Raw genomic sequence first — 5,965 nt, forward strand, 5'->3', positions numbered from 1 at the left:
GGGCCTCAGGTAGACAAAGGCAGGGGAAGGTCACATTGTGGAGGAAATTATTCTCTTCACGGCATGCTAATAATGAAAGGCGCTTTTATCGAGCGGGGCCAGTTACATGTAGCTTCTTGTCCACAGCCCCTCTCTGCTGCACTGCTGCTGCTGGCCTGGACGCTACATGCTACAGCCCCTCTCTGCTGCACACTGCTGCTGGCCTGGACGCTAACATGCTACCAGCCGTTTATTTACTCTGCCCCCGCACGACCGCCGATGGCCGCTGTGGGGACCGGGCCCGGACACAGCCCGAGCAGTGACCCAGTGCTGCTGGGGCGTGGGGGGGCGATGGGCCAGGATGGACTTTTAGACATCTGAAATTTCACCCTATTTGATCTGCATAGGGTTTATAAGACTACGCAAACTGTTTCTGCCACGTCCTCTCTGCGCAATTTCATCTTCACGCACGATGCAGAGAGGAGGCACCGTGTGTAAGTAAGCCTGAGTTTTAATTCACAGCAGCACGTTTGGTTAAGCTCATTGAAATCCTGAGCAGTTTTACGACTTTGACCCCCCCCCCCCCCCAACCCACAACAAGCCACTGAGTTAGGGACCTGCTCTGTCCCTTCCAATCCAAACCCCTCTCACATGATGAAGAGGGCCTCCCTGCACACAGTGGGAGGTGGGGCTTTCATTCTGGGGAGGGGGGGGAGGGTCCGCCATGTGCATGTGTGAATGATTTGTTGGGTTCCAGCAGGCTTCACTATTTCAAAAGGCCTGAAGGTATTGATCCCGCCTCCGATGAGACTGACACCTCATGTATCGTCCGGCGTCGTGTCAGCTGGAAAAGCTGTTCCAATCCGGGACGGCACAAAGCCCACGACCACGAGCTGTGCTCTGCACGTTTGACCACGTCGGATCTTTCACCAAGACTCATAAGGATCAGCATCAGTTTTTTTTACTCTGCCTTTTTATTCTCCCCAAAGGCAGGTGGTGCCTTTGCCGGCTAATTTCAAAATGCATCATTTGGATCTCCTGTTCTTCCGCTGAAGCGTTGGCTCTGCTTAGTTAATGGGCCGATGTATGCCAAACACGTCTCCTACATCAGAGTAACCATATGTTTGTGCGCAGCCATTAATCTCTGCTGGATGTTGGACTGTTCCCGCTCTGCCCTGTCCTACGCACGCTACTGTCCCCCGACTCTCAGCTTCCCCTGTTGCAGTAACAGCCACTGACCACACCACACAGATGGCTGTCAGCCAGGCGAGGGCAGCAGAAGGGCCCTGTCGACCCCTTAGAAAAACACACACACACACACACACACAACGTTTTCCCCGCACACTGACACACACACACACACACACACACACACACGCACGCACGCACGACTCCCACCGACACGTACGCAGAGCTCAGGGCGTCAGCGTGCGTCCTCCCGGTCAATGACAAATTGCAGCCCAAGACAACAGGCCCCGGTGTAGCTCTCCTGAGGGACTCCTGAGATCTCTCACAGGGTGACCCAGTTCCATCATGTCTCCCCTTCTCTCGCCGTTTCTCCTCCTCCTCCTCCTCTCCCGCTCCCTCCTCCTCTCTGCTCTCTCTCTCCTCTCCTCAGCTGCAACGCCCTTCCTGCATTCACACGCAGCAGAGAGTGATGGCTTTGGTTTTAAGGTTCAGGTGCGATAATGAGCTCCGCGCTTCACTCTAAATATCTCTCTCTCTACATCGCAGATACCTCTCTGTCTCAGTGGGCTCAGTGTTAACTCCCAGGCCAAGTCGCTACCTTCTTGCACAGTAAAAGGCTTGCAGTTTGAACTGACCAGTCTCCCCCCTCTCTCTCTCTCTCTCTCTCTCTCTCTCTCTCTCTCTCTCTCTCTCTCCATCCCGCCCAAAACGCCCTACCTCAAGGCCCTACTACACACACGCCTTTTCTCATTCGCTCTCAGTCAGTGCGAACACTTACGCAAGAGATAAAAAAAAAAATATATATATATATATATATATATATATATATATAACAAGGATTTATATATTGGTTCTTCATTCATTCTCTTTTTTTCCGCCTTTACAGCAAATAGCGTAACTGCAATGCAGCAGTGTGCCAGCGTGGGGCATTAATATTAATGTCCGCCCATTTCGCCCAGCGTGGCAAGGGAGCCTGTCAATCCAGACTCGTACTGGAGGGGCTCTCTCCACTCCAGCAAGCACCTTGGCCGTTCACTTGCACTGCCTGGCTCGGACACTAGGAGGCGCCAGTCTGCCCTCAAAGAGTAGTCCATGTGGTAGTAGTGTAGCGAGTGTGCACTCATTGGCCCAGTTGTACAACATATAGGAGATATTTCCAGCCAATCCAGATTGCCCAAAATGGTGAGTTAATGCACCAATAGGAGGAACAGTGGGGAGGAGAAGAACAAAGGCTTTACATGGGACACCTGCCCTTGGCTCTGGTGGAAACTGGTGTAGGTTAAGCAAAGAAAGTGTGTTCCAGGATTGTCTGTGTAGTCAGTGTTGTAGGAACTTGAGAGTGAGGAGTATGTTGGGGGATCTATTTCACGTTATCGTTTCAGGCAACAATCTGATGTGGCGACGTCTTCTCTGAACACTAATGCACTTATTTAAGTCTCAACTGCCAGGCGGAGGGAGCACCACACCACAGATGATACATCTACACTACGCCAGCAAATAGTTCTTTATACAGAAGACGACACTTTACCAATGTGAGAATAGGCGGAATGGGCGCGGTTGCTATCACATTTAAGCAGCGCTCCTCTGCATTAAGTGCTTGGAGATAGCTGCAAGCAATGCAGGTGTGTGCGTAAGCCTCTGTTCTGTGCAATGAGAGGCAGAGAGAGAGTGAGCGAGAGAGCCTGATGAGAGGCAGAGAGAGAGAGAGAGAGAGAGAGAGAGAGAGAGAGAGAGAGAGCCTGATGAGAGGCAGAGAGAGAGAGAGAGAGAGAGAGAGAGAGAGCCTGATGAGAGGCAGAGAGAGAGAGAGAGAGAGAGCCTGATGAGGCAGAGAGAGAGAGAGAGAGAGCCTGATGAGAGGCAGAGAGAGAGAGAGAGAGAGCCTGATGAGAGGCAGAGAGAGAGAGAGAGAGAGAGAGCCTGATGAGAGGCAGAGAGAGAGAGAGAGAGCCTGATGAGAGGCAGAGAGAGAGAGAGAGAGCCTGATGAGAGGCAGAGAGAGAGAGAGAGAGAGCCTGATGAGAGGCAGAGAGAGAGAGAGAGAGAGCCTGATGAGAGGCAGAGAGAGAGAGAGAGAGAGAGAGAGCCTGATGAGAGGCAGAGAGAGAGAGAGAGAGAGCCTGATGAGAGGCAGAGAGAGAGAGAGCCTGATGAGAGGCAGAGAGAGAGAGAGAGAGCCTGATGAGGCAGAGAGAGAGAGAGAGAGAGCCTGATGAGAGGCAGAGAGAGAGAGAGAGAGAGAGAGAGCCTGATGAGAGGCAGAGAGAGAGAGAGAGAGAGAGCCTGATGAGAGGCAGAGAGAGAGAGAGAGAGAGAGCCTGATGAGAGGCAGAGAGAGAGAGAGAGAGCCTGATGAGAGGCAGAGAGAGAGAGAGAGAGAGAGAGCCTGATGAGAGAGAGAGAGAGAGAGAGAGAGCCTGATGAGAGGCAGAGAGAGAGAGAGAGAGAGAGAGCCTGATGAGAGGCAGAGAGAGAGAGAGAGAGAGCCTGATGAGAGGCAGAGAGAGAGGAGAGAGAGCCTGATGAGAGGCAGAGATAGAGAGGAGAGAGAGCCTGATGAGAGGCAGAGAGAGAGAGAGAGAGCCTGATGAGAGGCAGAGAGAGAGAGAGAGAGCCTGATGAGGCAGAGAGAGAGAGAGCCTGATGAGAGGCAGAGAGAGAGAGAGGAGAGAGAGCCTGATGAGAGGCAGAGAGAGAGAGAGAGAGAGCCTGATGAGAGGCAGAGAGAGAGAGAGAGAGAGAGAGAGAGAGCCTGATGAGAGGCAGAGAGAGAGAGGAGAGAGAGCCTGATGAGAGGCAGAGAGAGAGAGAGAGAGAGAGAGAGAGCCTGATGAGAGGCAGAGAGAGAGAGAGAGAGAGAGAGAGAGCGCCTGATGAGAGGCAGAGAGAGAGAAGAGAGAGAGCCTGATGAGAGGCAGAGAGAAAGAGAGAGAGAGAGCCTGATGAGAGGCAGAAAGAGAGAGAGAGAGAGAGCCTGATGGGGGCCGGCCCGGGAGAGAGAGAGAGAGAGAGAGAGAGCCTGATGAGAGGCAGAGAGAGAGAGAGAGAGAGCCTGATGAGAGGCAGAGAGAGAGAGAGAGAGAGAGAGAGAGAGCCTGATGAGAGGCAGAGAGAGAGAGAGAGAGAGAGAGAGCGCCTGATGAGAGGCAGAGAGAGAGAGAGAGAGAGCCTGATGAGAGGCAGAGAGAAAGAGAGAGAGAGAGCCTGATGAGAGCAGAAAGAGAGAGAGAGAGAGAGCCTGATGGGGCCGGGAGAGAGAGAGAGAGAGAGAGCCTGATGAGAGGCAGAGAGAGAGAAAGCGAGCGAAAGAGAGAGAGCCTTATGAGAGGCAGGGAGAGAGAAAGCGAGTGAGAGAGAGAGCCCGGGATCAGCGTGCTGCGCTGTTCATCACTGCAGTACGGCAGGCAGCTGTACGCGGCTCTCTGTCCGCACAGAGGTGCTGCCCCCTGCCTCACTCTCCTCTCTCTGCCTCCCTCTAGAGGCTGTGCTGATGATGTCCTCCTTTTATGACTCCAGAAGGAGGGGAGACGGGCTATAGGTTCAGCCCTAAGCAGGTTGTGCTTGCTCCTCTTCCTTTTCTCCGTTAAATAGTTCACTCATTTCACTGATTGCGCAGGCTATGACCCCCCACTGTGCCGTACTAGACCCCGTTTCCCTCCCCGCCCTGTACTAGACCCTGTTCACCTCGCGTTAGGTGCATCAATATTCGGGCGGGCGCTGTTCAGCCATGTCGAAATCAGGGCGAACGCGGGCCGCCTTCTTTTGTCGCAGTTCAAAGATATGCCCCGCACGATTCTTCAGGGTTAATCAAGGTTAGAAGTGTTCCCTTCACTGTCTCTGCTCTATTGCTCTGTGATGGTACATTGTGTACCCGGCCGACATTACTACACAATACATCTACGCCACACACACTGACGGGGGTTTCGGGGGCGAGAGATAATGGATGAGTCCAAAGAGGTGCTCGGCTAAAGCTGCCATGATATATAAGTCCACACAGCGGGTGGGAGGGTGTTGCACACAAATTGCATGAGTGCATTTCTAGCTAGCACTTTTAATTGAACCTACCTCTCATGTGAACGCAGCTTTTCCCTTCATTTCCTCCCCCCCCCCCCCCCCCCCCCCCCACCGTGCTACCTTCATGTCATCTTTGCATATAATTAAGGAAAAGGGGAGGGGCGGGGGGGGGGGGGTGGTGGTGTGTGTATGTGTACGGCGTCCTGCTCACCAGTGTATTTGATGTCTCTTTTCTTCCTGGCACTGTAGGGACTGTCAGTCAGCGTCGCTGCTGATCCCCATCACCAGTCACTCCCCTCGCTAGGCAGCGTTCCTCTGGTGCCGCTGCCTCTCTCTCTCTCTCCTCTCTCTCTCTCTCATCTCTCTCTCTCTCTCTCTCTCTCTCTCTCTCTCTAAACGACCTTCAAATGGAGCAGAAGTGACTGGCTCTGTTCAGCACACCACCAGGCCCCCTTCTCTTAAACAGCACTGTTTCAACAATACATCCTCTTCCCTCCCGCACTGTTTCTCCCCACGACGAGACCCAAGTGAATGCAGCGAAATCTGGTGTAATTACCGTTTTGCCTCCCGATGATCGGCGCCTTTTTTTTTTTTTTTGCGCATCGTCGTGGGAGAAGTGGCTTTTTCCCTTTTGAACTGGGAGCTCCTCTAAAAGAACACACAGCAGCAGCACTTGTAACCGCTCAAAGACTGTGATGTAAATAACCAACTCTGCGAGGGGAAGCAAATCCGCCCTAAGTTGATTTAGTATTCCTGTCCCCATGTGTTGAAAATAGGATATGCT

This window comes from Poromitra crassiceps (genome assembly GCF_964638095.1).
Source record: "Poromitra crassiceps genome assembly, chromosome: 17".
Lineage (NCBI taxonomy): Eukaryota > Metazoa > Chordata > Actinopteri > Beryciformes > Melamphaidae > Poromitra > Poromitra crassiceps.